At 46.8% G+C, this 23,083-nt stretch overlaps 1 protein-coding gene across 5 annotated transcripts in view; it reads left to right on the top strand.

Moving 5' to 3' along the window:
- Positions 1-11,820: 11,820 nt before the first annotated feature.
- Positions 11,821-23,083, top strand: part of hdac11 (histone deacetylase 11) — a 278,425-nt gene continuing 267,162 nt past the window's right edge. The window contains exon 1 of one of the 5 annotated variants that reach the window (XM_072472541.1): positions 11,821-12,109. The gene's annotated coding sequence lies outside the window, so the exon portion shown is untranslated. The remainder of the gene's footprint in view (positions 12,110-23,083) is intronic. The other 4 variants (XM_072472538.1, XM_072472542.1, XM_072472539.1 and 1 more) reach the window with 4 other exon arrangements.

Below are 23,083 nucleotides of genomic sequence, written 5' to 3'. Positions count from 1 at the left end.
CAGAGTGTGTGCTGTTTAGGTTCTCCTGTAGTCTACTCTCTCAGCAATCAGTGAATTGATGGAAACCTCGTTTTTATGCTGTTAATCTCACTTTTAAAACCATTGAGAGAGGTGTAACCAAAGTTTTTAATGGAAAACTAACGTCATCATTTCTACCAAACACCCTTAAATGAGCAAAGCTAATTTTATATTTGTAATTTTTTTCTATGATAAAAATCCACAATTTGTTTTATGTTTGAAAAAGTGGCTGGTTTCGCATAGGGCTAAATCGCTGGCTTTGAAAGCAGACCAAGGCAGGCCAGCAGCACAGTTCAATTCCTGTACCAGCCTCCTCGAACAGGCGCTGAAATGTGGCGACTAGGGGCTTTTCACAGTGACTTCATTTGAAGCCTACTTGTGACAATAAGCGATTTTCATTTCATTATATTATTTTAACATTAATCTTAATATATAATCATAATCATTTATGCGACTAACTGGAAATTTAAATTAAAAGTGAAGGTGTTCGTGCTTTTAACTTCCTGCTTTGCTGTTTCTGAGAAAACGTCATTGTAATTAGCTGCATTCCCTGCTTGCTAGCTGTAACAGTTCTCTGACAGCTAGACAGTTCCAATGAGTTTGTGCATAAAAAGTGCATAATCAAGTTCACTTTTAACACTCCCAAAGGGTATCTTACCTCTCCCAAAGGAGGCCATACCTCTCCCAAAGGTTGTCCCCAGAGACTCTCCAAGGGGCTACCTTATCTCTCCAAATGAATCCACCAGGTTATCTCTTACCCCTTCTAATCTGCACCCTCCTGTTTCACATTCCTGGCCTACCAAAATCCCACTTCAGCAGAGGCAACTGTTGATTTAAATGGCCACCTGACTGTTAATTGGACATGCATGATGTTATAACCTGCCTACTTACCATTGGCTGGGGACTAATGACTATCCCACAATCCTGTGGGAGTATGAGCTTCCCCAATGAGGGGGGTGGAGAAACCACTAGTAAACTCCAAGTATAAATAAAGCTGGCCAGTTCAGGAACCAGCAGGAAGGAGTATGTAGCAAGGGAAGTTACTGCTACTGTTATGTATATAGGGTATAGTAAATAAATGTTATTACTTTGTATCCTTAAAACTCGTGCTGGATTCTTCGTGGCCCTTACAAAACATGAACCCTTGTACAACTCCACTGTTGCCTCTGCCAAGATGGGATATGCCAGGTTCGGTGGCAGGACCTAGAGATATTGGCCAGTTCCAGGATTTTTGCCATGATGGGCCTTTCTGAAAGGTCAGCATGAGTGTTGTTTCACTGTTGACTGCAAAATCTAGGCATGTTTGAAAGAAAGATACATCTAGTTCACTGGAAAATACAGCAGTATTACATGACAATCAGACTTTAAAAAGGATAGAGGACTTCTGGATCTAATGCAGAATTCCAAGTGTGTGAGAGATGCAGGTTTCACTTACTCCTGTACAATTACAATACCCATAATGTGACATGCCAAATGACACAAAATAATTCTAAAATCAAAAGTAAAGCGTGAGTGACAATTTTCTTTGCACAGCATTCGGTCTTCAAAATTAGATTGCAGGACAAAGAGTGTTGTCCAGAATGAGATGAATGAAAATCGCTTATTGTCACAAGTAGGCTTCAATGAAGTTACTGTGAAAAGCCCCTAGTTGCCACATTCTGGCACCTGTTCGGGGAGGCTGGTACGGGAATCGAACCGTGCTGCTGGCCTGCCTTGGTCTGCTTTAAAAGCCAGCGATTTAGCCGAGTGTGCTAAACCAGCCCCTGCTTTTATATTGCTGATGGGTCAAGATTTTGCAGGAGGCAAGGAAGGAAGGCATATTTGAATTGTTCTGATGCTGAATTTGAATTGTCAGTCCATCTGCCTGCCCAGATTATGAAATATTATTTGAGGTATAGGTTATTGGTTGTAAAAGCTTTGCTTGGGCAATGTTGGCAATGCTATGACAATATTGGTAAGGAGACAGGTCCGATTGTGGAAATTAGAGGGATTCCCTACCCTCCACCACAGTAAAAGTAATTGTGAGAATACTCCTCAACCGCCCACTCCCAGTGGCTGAACAACTCTTCCCTGAGTCTCAGTGAGACTTCCGCCATCAAGAGGCTCAATGGATATGATCTTCAGCGTGTGGTAAATCCAGGAAAAGTGCAGAGCAGCATCAACCCGTGTGGTAAACCACTGTTGCACCTATATTAGGTGATGTAAGGTAGGACCTGTACTACAGGTTCGCTGGTAGTCCCTGCCTGCTGGCTCCGCCCAGTAGGCGGAGTATAAATATGCGTGTCCTCCATTCAGCAGCCATTTCGCCAGCTGCTGTGGGAGGCCACACATCTTCGAGCAATAAAGCCTCAGTTGTATCCAACTCTAGTCTTTGTTCAACTGATCGTGCATCACTCTGTACATAGCCTTCTTTGATCTCACAAAGGCCTTTGACTCTGTCAACCATGAGGGATTGAGGATCATCCTGCTTATTCTCCGCCTGCTCCATGATGACATGCAAACCATGATCCCCACCAACAGAACTACTACAAACATAATACATGTGCAAACTGGGGTTAAACAGGGCTGTGTCATTGCACCAATGCTCTTCTCCATCTTCCTCGCAGCAGCACTCCCCCCGTCACCCTGAAGCTCCCATTGGAGTGGAGCTAACCTACCGGACAAATGGGAAGTTATTCAACCTCCGACGTTTCCAGGCCACAACCAAGATCACCCAACCTCTGTCATAGAGCTGAAATACGTAGACAACACCTGTGTGTGCGCACATTCAGAGGCCGAACTACAAACCATTGTCGACGCATTCACTGAGGCATATGAGGGAATGGGCCTCAAACGAAACATCCGGAAAACAAAGTTTCTCTACCAGCCCTCTCTTGCCACACAAAACTGCCCCCCCCCAACGACCATAAAAATCCAAGGTGAACCTTAGACAATTTGGATCATTTCCTATACCTTGGGAGTCTCCTCTCAGACATTGACGACGAAATTTAGCATTGACTCCAATGTGCCAGTGCAGCCTTCGGACACCGGAGGAACAGAATGTTTGAAGACCTAGACCTCAAACCCAGCACCAAGCTCATGGTCTACAGAGCAGCATTGCATCAGAAACAATGTATAGCAGATACTTCAAATCCTTGCAAAGATGTCACCAACATTGCCTCCGCAAAATCCTGCAAATCCACTGTCAGTTTAGGCATACCAATGTGAGCATCCTCCCAAGTCAATATCCGCAGTATTGAGGCACTGGTCATGCTCGACTAGCTGCGATGAGCGGGCCACATTGGCCACATGCCCGACAAAAGACTCCCGAAACAAATGCTTTACTCCAGTATTTTTCAAACATTTTTGCCCGGGACCCATTTTTACCAACCGGTCATCCTTGTCGGCAGACTTTCGCAACTCACGCCAGCCGATTTTTGCGACCTACGCCGCCTGATCTTCACTACCCATGCTGTCTGAACTTCGCGACCCACTATTTTCTTCTTTTTAAAAAATATTTGTATTGGCATCCAACGTTAACAGTATAACAGTTTAACATATAAAGCACATGATATTTACAAAGTAGCAGCTCAAGTGTGTCTGATATTGACAAGCACGTTTGTGTCATTTTTACACTTCCGCCCCCACCCCCCATTGGACCAACATGTTCTTTTTTTCCCCCCGTTGGGGGTTTTATTTTTTATTGTTTGGTGTTGGGGACGGGGATAACGGGACGAACAGGCCTCCGTGGCCCCCTCCCCTTGCACTCCATGCTTTGTTTTGTGCCTTCTTTGGGATCCCTTCCCTCCCCCTATGGCCCTGTCACTTGTGCGTGTCCTCCCTAGTCTTCTCCCTCCACCCCTCCCAACCTTCTTCCTAGTCACTGTTTGCCTTGAACAGATCTTGGAACATGCTGATGAATGCCCCCCACACTTTGTGGAAGCTCTTGTCCACCCCTCAGATGGTGTACTTGATCTTCCCCAGGTGGAAAATTCCGCCAGGTCTGCCAGCCAGTCTGCAGCTGTGGGTGGTGCTGCCGACCTCCAGCCGAGCAAGATTCTTTGGGGTGTGATTAGGGATGAAAAAGCTGGGAGAACTAAAGGGAAAGTGGGAAGAAGAATTAGGGGAGGAGATAGAAGAGGGTATGTGGGCTGATGCCCTAAGCAGGGTAAACTCCTCTTCCTCATGCGCCAGGCTTAGCCTGATTTAATTTAAGGTGCTACATAGAGCACACATAACGGGAGCAAGATTGAGCAGGTTCTTTGGAGTGGAGAACAAGTGTGGGAGGTGTGGCAGGAGCCCGGCAAACCACGCACATATGTTTTGGGCGTGCCCGGCACTGGAAGGATATTGGAAGGGAGTGACGGGAGTGATCTCGCAGGTGGTGAAGGCCCGGGTCAAACCAAGCTGGGGGTTAGCTCTATTTGGAGTTGCGGAAGAGCCGGGAGTGCAGGAGGCGAAAGAGGCCGATGTCGTGGCCTTTGCGTCCCTAGTAGCCCGCCGCAGGATCCTACTCATGTGGAAGGAGGCGAAACCCCCCGGACTGGAGGCCTGGGTAAATGATATGGCGGGGTTTATTAAACTGGAGCAGATAAAGTTTGCCCTGAGAGGATCGGCTCAAGGGTTCACCAGGCGGTGGCAGCCATTTCTCTACTACCTAGGGGAACGTTAGAGGGGAGATGGATGACCAGCAGCAGCGGCCCAGGGGGAAGGGAGGGGGGGGGGGGGGGTTTAGTTTAGTTTAGGCCAATAGATAATGGGGTTTTGTTACTTGTGTATTGTTAAAATTTTCTGATTTGTTATCGTTTCGTTTGTTTTGTAAGAGGGAAAAATGTAGTTTGTAAAAAACTTTCAATAAAATATATTTTTTTAAAAAGGGATGAAAAAGCCAGGGCGTTGGTCCTCTTCTTCATGTCGTATGAAGGTCTGGCTGGTCCGATACCCCGAAGACTGCCACTCTCGGGCATGGCTCCACCCTCACCCACAAAACCTTGGACATCGCCTCGGAGAAGGTTGTCTAGAACCCGGCAAGTCTGCGGCAGGCCTAGAACATGTGGGCGTGGTTGGCCGGGCCTCCCTGGCATTGCTCACATTTGTCCTCCACCTCCGGGAAGAACCTGGGTTCTAGTCAGGTGGGCTCTGTGCACCACTTTAAATTGCATGATGCTTAGCCTAGCGCAGGTGTAGTTAGCCCAGTTTAGTGGCTCGCTCCCAAGTCCCCAACCCACTTCCGTCCCCAGTTCAACCTCCCATTTCCTTCTAGTTTCGTCCAGTGGTAGTCTTGCCCTTTCTTGCAACCAGCTGTATATGTTCCACAGTTCCCCCCCTCCTTATTGTCCATGTTGATTAGCTCCTTTAGGAGGGTGTCTCAGTGCCCTGGGGTAATTTGGCATCTCCTTACGGAGAAAGTGTTTAATTTGGAGGTGCCTGAGCTCCTGTCCCATCGGTATGTCCAGGTCTTCCATCAGTTCATCCAAGGTTGAGCGTCTGTCCCCCATGAAGAGGTCCATAACTGCTAGCGTCCCCCCCATCCTTTCTCCATTTTTTAAAGGTGGTGTGAAGCACGGTTTGCAGGAATTTGTGGTTGCCGCAGATGGGGGGCCTTGGAGAACATCTCAGTTAAAGCGGAATGTTGCCTCATTTGATTCCACGTCTTCAACGTGGCTACCACCACTGGGCTGGGTGTGTGCCTTGATGGAAGGGGGGGGGGGAATGGGAATGCTGCCGTGGCAAATGCTCGGAGGGTCATTCCCTTGCAGTAGGACTCCTCCAACCTCACCCATTCCGTGTTTAGCTCTCATATCCATCCCCTCACCCTCTTGGCTGTGGCCGGCCAGTGGTCGTTCTGTAATTTGGCAAGGCTAGATCACCCATGTTTTTCCTTCTTGTAGTGTCGACTTAGGGATCCTCTGGTTCACCACCCCCACCCCCACACACACACAAATGCCATACTCATCTTGTCTACTTTGTGGAAATAGGCCTTGGGGGTGAAGATCGGTATGGCTCTCAACATGAAGAGGAATCTCGGCAGTATATTCATTTTGATTTTCTGCACTCTCCGTGCCAGGGTTAGCGGGAGTGCATCCCAACTCTGCAGGTCATTTCTTTACTTCCTCCGCCAGACTGGTCAGGTTCCACTTGTGGATGTGTGTCCAGTCATGGGCTATCTGGATCCCCAGATAGCGAATTTGTTTCAAGCTGGTTTGAATGGTAGACCCTCCAGCTTAGTCCCTCCTGCGTTCGGATTCATGGGGAATGCTTCGCTCTTGCCCAGGTTGAGATTGTAGCATGAGAGGCCTCCGAACTCTCTCAGAAGTTGCATGATTTCTTTCAGTCCGTTCTGTGGGTCCGGGACGTAAAGGAGCAGGTCTTCCGCATAGAGCAACACTCTGTGCTCTCTGCCCCCTTTGTATATCCTTCCAGCTTTTCGTGTCTCGCAGAGCAATTGCCAGGGCGAGCAAGAGTGGGGATAGTGAACATCCCTGCCTTGTGCGTCTGTGTAGCTAGTAGTCAGAACTGGTGGTGTTGGTCCGAACGCTCGCCTTGAGGGTGTTGTACAAGAGTTTCACCCATGAGGTGAATCCTGTGCCTAGCCCAAACTGCCCCAGCATCTTGATGAGGTTCTTCCATTCGACTCGGTCATAGGCCTTTTCTGCATCCAGGGAGACGATCATCTCTGGTGTTCTATCCCCAGAATGGGTCATTATTACATTCAGCAGCCAGTTGCTATGTTCGCAGTTAGTTGCCTACCCTTGACAAAGCCCGTCTGGTCTTCTGCAACAACCTCTGGTACGCAGTTCTCCAGTCTCTTGGCCAGGATTTTTGCGAGTATCGTCACATCTACATTCAGCAGTGAAATAGGTCTTTATGATCCACATTGTCGGGTCCTTGTCATTTTTTGGGTCTCAGTGATATTGTGACCTTTGTTAGCATAGGAGGCAGGGTGTCCCTCATTAGCGAGTCTGCGAACATGTCCCTATGGTGCGGGGCCAGGGTTGGTGCAAGTTTCTTATAGAAGTCCACCGGGAACCCATTGGGTCCCGACGCTTTCATGGAGCTGATACTTTCCATGATCTGTCCCAGTCTTATTGGTGCTGCCAACTCCCCCCACTTATTGTCCCCACGACTGGCATGTCCAGTCCATCGAGGAACCGTTTAATCTTCGCCTCCCCTTCGGGGGGTTCGGAGGTGTACAGTCCTTGGCAGAAGGACTCAAACTTTCGGTTGACCTCTTTCTGCTCAATTACCAGTCTGCTATCCTTCACCTGCGGTATATCCCTCGTGGCTGCCTGCTTTCTCATCTGGTGAGCCAGTATGCAGCCATCCTTTTCACCGTGCTTGTAAAAGGTCCCCCGGTGTCCCATCTAGGACACTGCTGACCATAACATCCAAAGATGTGCAGATTAGGTGGATTGGCTATGCTAAATTGCCCTTAGTGTCCAAAAAGGTTTAAAGAGATTATTGGGTTACGGGGATAGGGTGGAAGTGAGGGCTTAAGTTGGTTGGTGCAGACTCGATGGGCCGAATGGCCTCCTTCTGCACTGTATTATCTATGTACCGTCCCCCTTGATTCGTAACAGTTCTTGTCGCCGTAAGCCTCGCCCTCGGGCGGCATGTTAGCACAGTGATTAGTACTGTTGCCTCACAATGCCAGGGACAAGGGATCAATTCCCGGCTTGAGTCACAGTCTCTGGGGAGTCTGCACGTCTTCCCTGTGTCTTTTTGGTTTCCTATGGGTGCTCCGGTTTCCTCCCAGAGTCCAAAGATGTGCAGGTCAGTTGGATTGGCCATGCTAAATTGCCCCTTAGTGTCCAAAAGATTAGGTTGGATTACTGGGTTGCGGGAATAGGGTGGAGTCATGGGTTTTAAGTAGGGTGCTCTTTCAAGGGCCAGTGCAGACTTGATGGGCCGAATAGCCTCCTTCTGCACAGTAAATTCTATGATTCTCCTACAAATCAGTATGGCTACTCCCCTAGCTCTCGTCCAGTAACATGAATTGTATGTCTGTCCTGCCCAGCTCTTTCTTATCCACAGCCAGTCCTTCTCCCTCAGGTGTGTTTCCTGCAGTAAGACTATGTTGGCTTTCAGGCTTCTCAGATGGGCGAAGATTCTGGATCTTTTCATTGGGCCGTTAAGTTCCCTGACATTCCAGGTGATAATCCTGGTGTGGCGATTTTGTCCCCCCCCCGCTCCTGCGGGATCAACCATACTTACTTGTGGACGGCCCCTGCATTCCTGGGTTTCGCTTTGTCCAGGGGGCACCCAACATGGCCGCCAGCTGTGTGTACACCACGTGGGTGTGCCCCTGCACTCCCAGGTCTTCCTTTGTTTAGGGACCATCCAAAGTGGCTGCTTCCAGCGCCATCTTGTTTTCTCAGCCTGTTCCTCTCCTGCCGAGGGCTGTATGATACCCACCTCATTTTTCCTAACTACGTTCCTTTTGTGTCCCTTCCTCCCCCCTCCGTGTTGCCCTTTCCCCATCTCACCCAATGCTTTCCCTTTCCCTGTGCCACCCTGTCCCCGATCAGGCGCTCCCTCCCTGCTGGGAGATGCGCCGCAATTCCCCTTGGTTTCTGTCTTCTCGTGCTAGCTATTTCTGCTAGTGTGGTGGCCCTCCTCCCTGGGCTAGTCTCGCACCTTCCCACTGCCAGCTGACTGCGTGTTCTCCCCATCTAAACCCCCACTGCCTTCCCCAGTCCCTGCTCCTTATTTAAGACCCAGTTTTCCCTTTGTGATCGGAACGAGGCAGTACAGTCCCACACAAACATGCTTACTGTCCAATGAGTCTTTTGTTCTTTCAGAGTCTTTCCCTGCACAACTCTCATTGCCGTATCTGTCCCTCATCAGGCCATTGGTTCTGACAAACTCATTCACTTCCTCCGGGGAGTTGTAGTATTGCTCCTCTTTTTCTTATGTGAACCAGAGCCTGAGTACTTGTATAGTGCCGATTTCACCTGATTAAACTTGGTCCTGAGTTTTGCTAACTCTGCACCAATGTCCTGGTAGATTCTAATTTATGTCCTTCCCAGGTGCTTGCTTTTGTCTGCCGTGCTCACCGCAGGATCCTCTCATAGTCCTTGTATCGGTGGAGCTTTGTGATAATTGCCCTCGGCTGTTCCTCGGCCTTAGGTTTCGGTCTGAGGGACCTGTGCGCTCTGGGGGGTTTGGGAAGCTGTCTCTCCTGACTAAGTTGCCCAGCATTTGGGCGACATAGTCCGTCAGGTCCTTGCCCTCAATGCCTTCTGGCAGGCCCATGATCCTGATGTTTTGTCGTTGGGACCTGTTCTTCTGGTCCTCGACTTTTCCCCTTAAACTGCACTGGGCCGTCACCAACCTTTTTACCTCCGCCTCCGGGGCGATGATTCTGTCGCTCTGGTCCGTCGAGACCTTTTCCAGGTCGAGGATCATCCTCTCCTCAGTTGTCACTTTTTTTACCCAGCTCATCGATTGCCTTCTACATGGTGGCCAATGTCTCTGGTACCGTCACTTTGACCGCCACCTGGATCTCTATCCTGATCGCTTCATGACCTCCAGCTCCTTCATCAGGAAGCTCTTTCATCAGTCTCCAAGTGGTGGTGGTGGATGCTCGGGTCGTTGGCCGCCCTCTCTCGTGGGTCGCCGGGGTTCCTTCGCCTCGTGGGTCCGCTGTCTCATCTGCCTACTGGTCGTGGCTCTCTCCGCCACTTCTGCCGTCTCTTCGGCCTCTCGAGCTCCCGTTCGCTGGCATCTTTTCTTGGTTACCTTCTTTTGGCTGTTGAGGGATTTTTTCTTTTGAAATTTGGACAAAATTAAAAAAAGGTACCTTTTTTTGTCCTGGTTCAGAGGAGAGCCACCGGAAGTCCCGACCCACCATTTTCACTTACCTTTAATGTGACAGGTGAGCCTGCTTGGCGCTCATGTTATTCAATGTTACATTTCTGATAATGACTTCAACTGATGATTTAAGATTTCACTGCATCCGTTGAAAAAAAATCAAGAGATTTGTCTTTGAACTCACCATGTTTAGTCTTCAAATGTCTTTGAAGTTTTGAGGGTTTTAAACTTTCATTTGCCAGTGCTTACCTCCATGTAACACACATGAACTTTGAATCCTGATTTTCAGCGGCACAATGAATAAACCCACACCTCAACTAATCATCTTTATGCTGCTTTGTTCCTGTTTTCAGCGTCTTCGTCATGGGTTGTTCACCAGAGGCCCTGGAGTTCACAGCTGGCAGCTACAAAATGGAGGCATCTCTCTTGTGCCCAGAACACGTGAGGTCAGCATACATGCTCTCTGCTGCCTCTCCAGGCAGGAAGACTCCAGTGATTAAAAAGAAAATCTGCTCCTTGGTCAGCGTGAGTAGGCTTTCAGCCCATTGGGCTCCGGGTCTGCACGCCACTGAGGGAGAATGCATGTGCAAAATGGCCAGCATTCTAAAAGCCGGTCACACCCAACATTTCTAAAAGCCTGTCACTACTTCCACGGGTCCCGGCCATTGGTTTGAAAATGACCAGTCTATTCCGAGCTCCACAATGGCAAGCAATCACTAGGGCAGATGAAATTCTACAAGAACACTCTGAAAGCCTCCCTAAATTAATGCAACATCCCCATTGACACCTGGGAATCGCTTGCCTTTCAACGAAAACTGGAGAAAAGCATCCGTGGGGGCGCCAATCACCTCGAGCATCATAGAATGGACCACGTGGATGGCAAGCATAAACAACAGGAAAGCACAGAATCCAGAGCATCCCACCCACCTCATCAAATGCCATCAGCCAAGCCTGTGCAGAGTCTGCGGATCCAGGATTAAACTATTCAACCACCGCAGAACCTACTCCCCAGAGTGGAAGCAAGTGATCCTCGACGTTGAGAGACTGCTCAAGTGGAAATGTCTGCCCCTCTGTGCCGGAAGGTCTGGATTTGAGTTCCAGCCCAGGACTTGATGGCCAAGGAAGGTGCTTTCATAACATGGCCAACCGGTTGGGTATCAACCTGCAAAACCTTTCCAACTGGCCAATGGCTGGAGTCAAACGCACTTGATGCGGTGTGGAGCCTCTTAAGCTATAAGCCTTTGGTGACATGGTAACGACCTGTTCCAGGAAAAGAAACGTAGCCATGGGGGCACAGATGAAAGTCTGCCTTAGTGCACTGCTAGGAATGGGAAGAGAAACAACAAAACATTGAACCGCCAACAGCACAGCGCTGGTTAGAAAGAAAATGTACAGCCTGGGAGCTGCTGGTACACCTTAAATTGTGGTTATTCCTGGTCTGGCCAGAGAAATGCTGCCTTCGATTAGCTGCAGTGGTGAAAGGCAATCTAACTCGCATCATTGCAAAAAAAGGTGCTACAAAATGGACACTTGGCATTGAGGCAACAGGTCAGCCAGCAGCCCATTCGCTACATTAAGATAATGGCGGTTTAGCTCATCTGGGTGGTGATGCAGAGCGAGGCCAGCGCCGCCGGTTCAAATCCCGTACCCGGCTGAGGCTATTAAACTTCTCAACTTTCCCCTGGCCTGAGGTGTGGTGACCACCCGTCAGCTCCCAAAGGGGAAAGCAACCTATTCTCTGACTCGGGCAACTTTACTTACATTAAGTTAAAAGCAAATTACTGCCAATGCCGGGGTCTGAAACACAAACAGAAAAATGCGGGACAATCTCGGCAGTTCTGACACGGCAGGGAGACAGAGACAGAACTAACATCGTCGAGTGCCGGAGTGAAGGAAGCAGCGCGCGCACGCGGCGTCAACCGCCGCCGTTGCCCCTGGTGACGTTTGGCTCGCGCACAATCGGCGTGAGATGGTGCGTGATGACGCACAACCGAGGGGCCCGCGGCTTATTGACAGCGGAGCCTTCACCTTCAGGCCAGAACCGCCCAGAATGACCTCTCTGAGGTGATATTGTGGAAAGCAGCGAGCGGGGTGGCGGGGGCTTCCTCTGCGCTGGCCAGAAGCGAGGGTGGAGGGGGGCCGGGGCCACACCGCGCGGGAGGGAGGAAGCTGGAGCCTTCTATCAGCTCCTGTCAGCCCCAGGTCCTTTCCCCCTCTGTCTCCCGGAGTTTGAACATCGTCAGAGCTCACTAGCAGCTGGCTCTCTGTCCGTGTGGCTGTCAGCGCGCATTGTTGACAGGTACGTGCCAATTCCCCTGCATCCGACTGTCAATCACCAGTGTTATTTAAATCCCGGACGGCAGCATTCAACTTGTGCCCAGGAACTCTTTTTACAATTCGTTTTGGAGTTTGTAGTTGCTGTTGCATTTTTTGGGGGTGGGGGGGGGGGGGGGGGGGGGGAAGAGCCGTAGCACTGAGAGTACCGGATTCAACGAGAAATTGACTCAATCTTTATTGACTCCTATGCTTGAGAAACTATAGAATAGGAGTAGGCCACACAGTGCCTGGCTCTGTCTACTCTGACATTCAGTAAAATCTTGGCTGATCTGGCGCTGGAGTCTCCGGCCCCACAGATCGGCGGCGGGCCGTTCGTCGGGGGGGGGGGGGGGGGATTCATTACTCCCGCCGCTTGTCAATGGGATTTCCTATTTAAACCACCACATGCCCCCCCCCCCCCCAACCCCAACCCCAACCCCCACGGCCCACATAAGGGAAAATATCCCCCTCAACAGTCAAGCCCCCTCAGAATCTTACATGTTTCAAGATCATTTCTCATTCTCCTAATCTTCAATGAATAAAGGCCAATTGAACCAAGCTTTCTGCATAAGACAACCCTTCATCTCAGGAATCAACCTCAATGGAATGCGTCCTTGAGAATTATGAAACATCTCCTTAAATGTTTATCACTCCTTAGCTACTGTTTTACCCTTTAACCTATTTTCCCAGTCCACTTCAGCCGACACTATCTTCATGCTTTAATAATTACCCTTATTTAAGTTTAAGACACGAGTTACAGATACAATGTGTCACCCTCAAACTGAAATTTTATCATGATATGGCCACTCTTCCTTAGAGGGTCAGTAACCAATTAATTAATCCTGCCTCTTTACAAATTACAAGATCCAAAACAGCTTGTACCCTGGTGCCAGCTGGGCACCTTGGCAGTGCCAGCCTGGCAATTCCAAAGTGCCCAGGGGGCACTGCCAGCTGGGATAGGCAATGTCAGGGTGTCAGGTTGGCACTGCCACAGTGCAAAGCTGGCATTTTGAGCTCGTGCATGATCGAGCCAGGAGTGCCCTGCGTGAGTGTTGGGGGGGCGTTGCGGGCATCCGGGCCCTCCCATAGTGTGTTCGGGTTGGGGGTCGGGGGTCGGTTTGGGAGCCTCGGAGATCGGGACATCATTTAAAAATGGCATCTCGAACTCTAGCTACACTGGAGAGTTCCGGCGAGCGGAGCTCCTCAGTGTACAAAACGGGGCTATGCGCAGCCTCGGCCGCGCATTCCATGCTGAGGGCCCTTTATACAACGCAAGTCGTGTTGCATAGCCATGTGTTTCTCGGCGCTGTGAGTGCTGAGATACACTCGGCTAAACACGTTCGCTATGGAAGTTTGTTCCCAATTAGTTGAATCATTTGTTTTGAGCGAAAATCATTTTGCATTCCAGTACACATCTCACTCTTTTTTGGCAGAGCAACCCCACCAGCTTTTTCCTTTCCACCTATCCTTCCAAAATGTCAAACATTGCTGAATAATCAGTTAAAGCTTCGGTCACTTTGAGCCATATGTTTGAAATGACTATCAGATAATACCCATTTATTTATATTTGTGCCATTGCTTCACCTATTTTGTTACAAATGGTGCATGCATTCAAATAAAGAAGCTTTTAATTCTTTCCCATTTTTTCTGAACTCTGACTGTATTTGGTGGTGCAGTTATATTTGTACACTCTGTTCCTTCGAGTCACATTGTGGATGTTATTACCCACGTCAATGTTCTGTACTATTGCCTTGACTTTTGTCCTTAACTTTTAAAATTTACCCTTTCTCCATTATTGCTCTCCATTATGTCACCTAGAATCTGATTTTATCCTGTTTATAATTTTACCATTGTTCAAGAAGAGCAAGACCAGGAAACAATGGGCAGCATATTATGGGGGAGCAAATGGATTGAACCCCCTCACCAGAAACTAAATTGGGTGGAGATGCTGTACTCCATGCTAATCCGCTCTATGCCATCCCACCCCACAGCCAGAATATGCTGCGGGCGAGCTGCATTGGGGTAATGTAGGGTGGGATTGGCCAGCAGTTCCAGCAGCAACAAGAGCGCATCAGTGGGTGCTGTTGGGACTGGAATCAGGGTCAAGCCGAAGGCCCATAGATCGCACAGCCGGGTAAGTCCAGAATCTTGGGCAGGAAAGGGTTGGACAGTTTAGAGAGGGGGCCGGGGGCGGTATGTGTAATAGAATAGGTGGGTAGGAAGAAATGGGGGTACTATCTCAGGGGGCCTGCCCCCTTATAACCCCCCCCCCCCCCATAATGTGCGGGAGCAGCTGGAGAATCCCACCTCTTGTGTTATGCCGTGAGCAGCATAATATTGGGATCAGTTGGCTTGTTAACAAACTCAATTGATCCCTAATTTATTTAAATATGGCAAGTGAGATGCTAATTATGACTCGCCCACTCGCTCCCACTCCTCCCATTCCCAGATATTATGGGAGTGAGTTCCAAGGGTGTGTGGGAACTTTGTGGGGTGGGCATCCTCCTTTTTTTTGCATTCCCGACCCGACCCCATCCCCAACTGGAAACATGTCCGGCAGGGGCAGGTACAATGTCGCCCAATGTGTTTGTTGCCTTTGTAATTTTGGTAAATGTATGTGGTGTTTGCATATCATGTGAGACGATGCTGGTAGCAGTGCTGGAACAGGCAGTACCTAAACTTGTTGGGGAGCACCACATGGCTGTAAATAGCTATAAACCAATGATGGAGATTGTGCAGGTGTGGAGAGTGAAGTTGGTGAATGTAAGAGAAAAATATGAGATGATGCCAGTGGTCAAATTACAAGTGAAATTAATATATTATCAATAGTCTGTACAGAAGAGATTATATAAAGTAAGAATTAATCACAAATCAAAGTAAAGCAAGAACAGATTACGTTACTGGTATGGCAATGCACAAGGACATTTGGAACAAGTATGCTTCGTCAGAAAGTGTGACCAGGGCACCTTTGGGTCAAATGTCAGGGCAAAGCTAGTTACCCAGATATGAGCTCTGTACATAAATGCATATAGTACAAGGAATAAAAGAAGAGAGTCAGAATCATGAATTCAGCTTATTTTGATGTATTGTTTTATTATAGAGATTTGGGACCAAACTAGAAGCTATAAGATCTCTAGAAAGGCCCACCAATTCTTTGATTTTGAAAATCTCAGCCTTGTTCTCATCCCTCAATGACTTCCTCATCATCCTCCAGCCTTCCCAAGTCTCTGCATTTCTCTGATCCTCTTGTGCCTTCCTGATTTTTATTGCTCCATCATTGGTGGCAATGTCTTAGCTGCCTTGGCTCTGAAATCTTGGATTCAACCCCTAATCACACCTCAGCCTTGCTCACGATACCCTTAACCTATCCTCAGTCACTTTAAGATGTTCATGTCTTTTGGTCACGAGTCCTAATATCTTTGTGAGCGGCTCAGTGTCAGATTTTGTTTGATAATGCTGCTGTGAAATTCCTTGGATCACTTTATTACATTAAAGGGTCTCAATAAATGCAAGTTGTTGTTTAACGAGAATTGGGAAGCAGGAGCAATATTGATAAAAGTCAAAACTGGCAGTAGGGAGAAGGGGTTTCAGTCAGGTGAGCAGGCAGTAGAATTAAGGAACAGGGAGGCAAGACTGTAGAATGGACTGACTTAAAGCCTGGTGGAAACTGAATCATGAGTAACTTTCAAAATAAATTAGAAATCAACTTAAAGGGGGAAAAAATTGCAAGGGAGAAAGAGAACGAAAATGGGACTAATTGCAAAGCTCTCTGAAAGTCTCAGCACAGACATGATGCACTGGATGGCCTCCTAGTGCACCATGTAATTTTGAGTTGAGGCCTCCTGATGATAGTGATGTAGTGGCAGTAAGTATATGGAGAGACCAGAGAAGCCTATTTCCTGCATCTCTCCCTCAATGTCAACAAATCAAAGGAGCTGGTCATCGACTTCAGGAAGCAAAGTGTCGTACACATCCCTGTCTGTATCAATGGTGCCGAGATGGAGATGGTTGACTGTTTCAAGTTCCTAGGTGTAAACATCACTAACAATCTGTCCTGGTCCACCCATGTCGATGCTACGACCAAGACGGCACAACAGTGCCTTTACTTCCTCAGGAAATTAAGGAAATCTGGCATGTCCACAATGACTCTTACTAATTTTTATAGATGTACCATAGAATGTATCCTATCTGGCTGCATCACAGCTTAATATGGCAATTGATCGGCCCAAGACCATAAGAAACTACAGAGATTTGTGAAGACAGCCCAGTCCATCACGCAAGCCCACCTCTCATCCATTGACTCTGTCTACACCTTTCGCTGCCTTGGGAAAGCGGGCAGCATAATCAAAGACCCATCCCACCTGGGTTATTCTCTCTTCCAACCTCTTCCATTGGGCAGAAGATACAAATGTTTGAAAACGCGAACCAATAGATTCAAAAACAGCTTTTCCCCCATTGTTACCAGACCCCTGAATGGCCCTTTTGTGGACTGAACTGATCGTTCTACACTTCTCTACAGTTGCAGCACTCTATTCTGTGTTTTGCAATTAGCGTCTTATGTCTTTACATTGTGTATTCATAATATGTTCTATGTATTCATGTATAGAGCGATCTGCCTTGACTGTATGCAGAACAATACTTTGAACTGTACCTCAATACATGTGACAATAAATAAATCAAATCAAATGAAATGAAATGAATGAAAATCACTTATTGTCACAAGTAGGCTTCAAATGAAGTTACTGTGAAAAGTGACTCGCCACATTCCGGCGCCTGTTCGGGGAGGCTGTTACGGGAATCGAACCTTGCTGCTGGCCTGCCTTGGTCTGCTTTCAAAGCCAGCGATTTAGCCTGTGCTAAACAGCCCCTATATACAGCCCCTAATATATAATGAATGGCTTCAATTTTTACATGCAATGGGGGAAGCAAAACAGCTCAAGTTCTAAGTTCAGTAAATTTCTAGGAAATGCTCGCAACAGTGTTCTGGAAGAATGTTTTAAAACCAACAAGAGAACCGGCTGTATCAGATTTAGTGCAGACTAGCGAGTTAGAATTAGTTCACATTTGGATGTTCAAGGAACACCTTGAAAATAGTGCTCATAATATGTTTGAATCTGATACTGTGAGAGAGAGAAGGCTGCATCACAAACTAAGTTGCATATTTAAATAAGGCAATTTGAAAGGCTGAGATATAAATTGACCAGAGTAACCTGGCTGTACAGTAAACTGGAAAACTTATGGAAAGATATTCAAGAAAAGAGCTTTTCTTTGTAAAGTTATTACCTTATTGTAGTTGAATGATCATGATCAACAAATGAAGTAGAAATCTTCAAGTAGAAACCCTAATCAAGGTATTAAGGCAAACACGAGGCAATTCAATGATGGAAATTAATCATAGTTGTGATATATCATTTTTAAATGTTTTATGTTGTAGAAAATATTAGTTTGGGCCTTGAAATTTCAGGTACTGAGAGGAAAAAATATTCCAACAAGTTTAAGTCGATTGATTTGGTCGCCTTATTTATTTAAATTTTCTTATTGGCAGGTCAGTTATCATAGAATTCCTGCAGTGCAGAAGGAGGCCATTTGACCCATCAAGTCTGCACCAACCCTCTGAAAGAGTACCCCAACCAGACCCAATCTTCCACCCTATCCCCGTAACCCCACCTATTGGCAATTTAGCATAACCAATCTACCTAACCTGCACATCTTTGGACTGTGGGAGGAAACCGAAGCGCCCGGAAGAAACCCACACAGACAAGGGAAGAATGTGCAAACTCCACACAGTCACCTGAGGTCCAAATCAAACCCGGGTCTCTGTCGCTGTGAGGCAGCAGTGCTAAACACTGTGCCACCGTGCCGCGGTTTGGTTGGTTGTTTTCATAAGTTTTTTTACAGTTTGTTACTGGCAGTTTTCTACCTCTTCACTTAACTTTTGGTGCCTCTTTATTTATGCTTTACGCTGATCTGATCAACTATGTATCAAAATGAAATAATATCAAAGTAAAATAATTAATTACATTATACTAGAACCACAGAATTAAATGAGTAATACAAGAACCATATAATTACATAAGTTCAGGTCCTAATATAAATTAAGTAAATCATATTGTGGCCATAGAATTCGATAAAGGCAGCCAGAGAATTAAATCATTTCAGGGCCAGTAGGTGTATTTTCAGAATCCACAGAGTTAAATGAATAACAAGGCTGCAGCGTTTGTAGTTACCTTCAGCCAAAAGTAGCAAGTGCATGATCTATCTTGGCCTTGTTTTGTGATCCCGACCAGCACAGATGCCAGTTGTCAGCCAATTTCAAGAAATGGCTGAAGTCATTGGATACTGGAAAGGCTATGTGTCCTGACAACAATTCGGCTCTAGTACTGAAGACTTGTGTTCCAGAACTAGCTGCACTCATAAGCAAGCTGTTCCTTCCAATACTGCTACAACATTGGCAATGTTGGAAATTGCTCGATTATGCCCTGCTCCCAAAAAGCAGGACAAATCTAATCTGGCCAATTTTTACCACTTCATCCCACCCCACTTGCTTATCGGTTTTCCATTTTGGAAGCTGATGAGGGTGATGGCTCCTCAGGGGAGTGCAGCCAGAGCCAAGGTGTGGCACCACGGGTGGCTCAGCTTTGTAGAGGAGGATGAAGAATGGAAGGGCAATAGTAATAGGGGATTCCATAATTAGGGATCAGACAGGCGTTCTGTGTCAGTAAATGTAACTCCTGGATGGTGTGTTGCCTCCCTGATGCCAGGGTGAAGGATATCACGGAGTGGTTGCAGGATATCCTTCAGGGGGAAGGGTGATCAGTCAGAAATCGTGGTACTAGCAACATATGTAGAAAGAGGGATGAGGACCTGAAAGCAGATTTCAGGGAGTTAGGAAGGAAACTAAAAAGCAGGACCTTGAGCAGTAATCTCAAAGTTATTCCCAGATCCACGTGCTAGTGAGATAAGAATAAGAGGATTGATCGATTGAATACATGGCTGGTGAAATAGTGTCTGAGGGAGGGCATCAGATTTCTGAGGCACTGAGACTGGTTCTGGGGAAGGTGGGACCTTTACAAGATGGACAGGTTACATCTTAACATGACTGGCACCGATATATTTACAGCGAGATTTGCTAGTGCTGTTGGGGTGGGTTTAAACTAGCTTGGCAGGGGGTGGGAACCTGACGTGTGGTCCAAATTGGAAGGAAGTAATGTTGCTAACAGGAGGTGGTAGTGGGACTAGAAGACAGGAGAGACAAAGCAAAACATCGAGTATGTGTCGAACGTGGAATGTTGTCAAAAAGACAAAGTTAAGGGCACTTGACCTGAATGCACGCAGCATTTGTAACAAGATAAATGATCTAAAGGCACAAGTAGAGGTAAATGGGAATGACATAATTAACATTATGGAAACATGGCTGCATGGTGATCAAGACTGAAAACTGAATATTGAAGGATATTTGATGTTTAGGAAGGACAGACAAGAAGGGAAAGGAGGTGGCTGATAATAAGGGATGGGATTAGTGCAGTAGCAAGGGAGGATCTCCGATCAGAAGAACACGTTGTGGAACCTGTTTCAATGGAGCTAAGAAACAGCAAAGGAGTGCAGTAATGGTAATGTGGGTCATAATATCAATCAGGAAATTAGAAAAGAATGTAGCATGGGCAGTACTGTGATTATGGGTGACTTCAATCTGCACATAGACTGGTTAAACCAGGTGAGCAAGGGACCTGGGTATCCTTGTCCATAAGTCATCTGAAGGCTTGCATGCAAGTGCAGCAAGTTATTAGGAAGGCTAATGGAATGTTAGCCTTTATCACAAGAGGATTTGAGTACAGTAGTGAGGCCTTGTTTCAATTGTATAGGAGCCTGGTTAGGCCACACTTGGAGTACTGTGTGCATTGTTGTTCCCTTTGCCTCAGAAAGGTATATTATTGCCATAGAGGGAGTGCAACAAATGTTCACCAGATTTGTTCTGGGCGTGGCAGACCTGTGCTATGAAGATAGATTGGGCAAATTGGGGCTGTAATTCTAGAGTTTCAAAGAATGAGAGATGATCTCATTGAAATCAACAAAATATTGAAGGAATAGGTAGAGTAGATGCAGGTGAGATGTTTCTCTTGGTTGGGGACTCTAGACCAGCCATATAAATACTGTGGCTACAAGGGAAGATCAGAGGCTATGAATCCTGTGGTGAGTAAATCACCTCTTGACACTCCAGAGCCTGTCCACAATCTACAAGGCACAAGTCTGGAGTGTGTGAGAGTGTTCCAATTCCACATGGACTGCAACGATTCCTGAAGGTAGTTCACCACCACCTACTTGAGGGCAATTTGAGATAGGTGGCATGGTAGCACAGTGGTTAGCACTGTTGCATCACAGCATCAGGGACCCGGGTTTGATTCCCAGCTTGGGTCACTGTCTTTACGGAGTTTGCACATTCTCCCCATGCCTGCGTGGGTTTCCTCCGGGTGCTCCGGTTTCTTCTCTCAAAGTCCCGAAAGACGTGCTTGTTAGGTGATTTGGACATTCTGAATTCTCCCTTAGTGTACTCGAACAGATGCCGTAGTGTGGCGACTAGGGGATTTTCACAGTAACTTCCACGCAGTGTAAGCCTACCTGTGACACCAGTAAAGATTATTATTATTAATAATAATAATTTCAAAATAAGGACCATGCCACCAAGGGCTGAGATGAGGAGAAATTTCTTTACACAGAGGGTTGTGATTCTTTGGAATTCTTTACTCCAGAATGCTGTGGAAGCTCAGTCATTGAGTATGTTTAAGGTTGAGATTGATAGATTTCTGATACACAATAATGTAAAGGCGGCACGGTAGCACAGTGGTCAGCCATGATCGTATTGAATGTTGGAGCAGACTTGACAGGCTTAATGGCCTATTCCTGTTCCAATGTTCCTTATGTTCTTTCAGTCTAATCTTTATTATCAACAAAGTGATGGAAAGTGTCATCGACAGTGCTATCAAGTGCCACTTAGCTCAGCAATAATCTTCTCACTGACGCTTAGTTTGGGTTCCATATTGGTCCAAGGCTGTACTCCAGACGTAAGGGGAGAGTGATTGCCCTTGACATCAAGGCAGCATTTGACTTGCATGTGGCATCAAAGATCCCTAGCAAAAGTGGGAATTAGGGGGAAAGCTCTCCAATAATTGGAGCCATACCTAGCCCAAAGGAATATGGTTGTGGAGCAAAATTATCGGGGGGAGGGGGGATTACCTTGACAAGAAACTGAACCAGATATCCATATAAATACTGTGGCTACAAGAGAAGATCAGAGTCTAGAAAATCTGCGATGAATAACTGGGCAACACGGAAGCACAGTGGGTAGAACTGTTGCTTCACAGCTCCAGGGTCCCAGGTTCGATTCCTGGCTTGGGTCACTCTGTGTGGAGTCTGCACATTCTCCCCATGTCTGCGTGGGTTTCCTTCGGGTGCTCCAATTTCCTCCCACAAATCTTGAAAGACGTGCTTGTTAGGTAATTTGGACATTCTGAATTTTCCCTCTCTGAACTCAACAGGTGCCGGAATGTGGCGACTAGGGGCTTTTTACAGTAACTTCATTGCAGTGTTAATGTAAGTCTACTTGTGACAATAAAGATTACTTTACTTTACTAACTCACCTCCTGACACCCCAGAGCCTGTCCATCATCTACAAGGCACAAGCCTGAAGTGTGATGTGAACATTCCAATAACACATGGTCTGCAACGTTTCACGATGGCAGCTCACCATCACCTACTCAAGGGCAATTAGGGATGTTAATTGTCGGCCCAGCCAGTGATGCTTAAATCCCATGAACAAAGTAAAAAAAACACTGGCGTCATGAACAAACGTAAAAAATACACTGGCATCATTAACAACTTCTCAGGGACTCATTCCCAATGCCCAATATACGACACATGTCTTTTGCTACCTATCTCCATTCAAACATAGATTCACTACTGTGCAGAAGGAGGCCATTCAGCCCATCGAGTCTGCACCAACCCTCTGAAAGAGCACTCTATCTAGGCTCCCAGCCCTGTAACCCCACCTAACCTTTGGACACTAAGGGCCAGACACCACCTAACCTGCACATATCTGGACTGTGTGAGGAAACCTGCACAACGGGAGGAAATCCACACAGACATGGGGAGAACATACAAACTCCACACAGTTATCCAAGGCCAGCAGTGCTAACCGCTGCCACCGTGGCCCCCCCCCCACCGGAACTTGTCAGTTCTATTATGGTTTTCACAGAATGGTGGACACAGTCATGGATTTCAAATTAGTAAATAACTCAAATATTCCTACAATAATTTGATAGCTTTAGATCATTGACCTTGATATATGTTACAGGAGATAAAACTGCATATCCTTTAACTCTTTGGAGGCAATACAACAGGAATAGTTTCATAAACATGACCTGCAATACTGCAGGCTGTCTTTTGCTTCATGTAGCTCATTTCTGTAACACTTCATATCATGTTTCTCTATTATTCTTAAAGGAAAATGTATTCTCATTCAGTCCTGATTTACATGTTCTTAGGAGCTTTAGTGTACCATGAGTATGTAAGTTAAAACAAATGATGAACTCCAAGCAAGCTACAAATGTAGAAAAGCTCAATCTTTTAAGGATTTTCCCCCGTCCCTGCACTAGGGTCCAGACTCCCTCTAACTAATACTGCGGATACTGGAAATCTGAAATGAAAGCAGGAACTGCTGTAAATACTCAGTAGGTCATAGAACCATAGAGGTTGACAGCATGATAACAGGCCCCTTGGCCCAACTTATCCATGCTACCTAGTTTTTACCAATAAGCTAGGACCAATTGACTGCATTTGGCCCATATCCCTCTATACACATCTTTCCAATATAACCGTCTAAATGCTTTTTAAAAGACAAAATTGCACCCGTCTCTACTACTGCCTCTGGCAATTCGTTCCGGACACCCACCACCCTCAGTGT

Source organism: Scyliorhinus torazame, chromosome 13 (genome assembly GCF_047496885.1).
Source record: "Scyliorhinus torazame isolate Kashiwa2021f chromosome 13, sScyTor2.1, whole genome shotgun sequence".
Classification (NCBI taxonomy): Eukaryota; Metazoa; Chordata; class Chondrichthyes; order Carcharhiniformes; family Scyliorhinidae; genus Scyliorhinus; species Scyliorhinus torazame.
The sequence above is the reverse complement of the archived record's forward strand: the minus strand, read 5'-3'. Positions and strand labels throughout refer to the sequence as shown.